Below are 509 nucleotides of genomic sequence, written 5' to 3' on the forward strand. Positions count from 1 at the left end.
AATAATTCAAAATTGTAGCATGTAATCAGTACATAAAAAATGTTAGTAGAAGAGATTAAAATTATTTAAATGGGAGCATGAAGTTGATACACGATGAATTAAACATAGAAAGATAAAATAACCATTTGTCAATTGTTAGGAGAAGTTGATGGGGACAGTATCTCCATCAATCTCTCCGCAAACTGTTATTTCTTCTTTTTGTATTTTATTTATCGTACATCAACTTCACGCTTCCATTATTTCAATTTTTAGAAGTGGACACAATTACCTAATTTATTCTCATCATGGAATTTTTTTTGAACATGTACTAATTTTTTATTTTTCAAATTTAAATCAATCAAATTGAATCATAATTTATTCTAAAAATTTTTATGTACTCTTTTTGAGTACTAATTGATCAAACATATTCATTTTACTCTCTTTTACTAACTTGTTTATGTACAAACTACATGCTAAAAATTTAGATTATTGATATTATTAATATTTTTTATTATTTTTAAACAAAATTA

The sequence above is a fragment of the Arachis ipaensis genome, chromosome B01, assembly GCF_000816755.2.
Source record: "Arachis ipaensis cultivar K30076 chromosome B01, Araip1.1, whole genome shotgun sequence".
NCBI classification, from domain to species: Eukaryota; Viridiplantae; Streptophyta; class Magnoliopsida; order Fabales; family Fabaceae; genus Arachis; species Arachis ipaensis.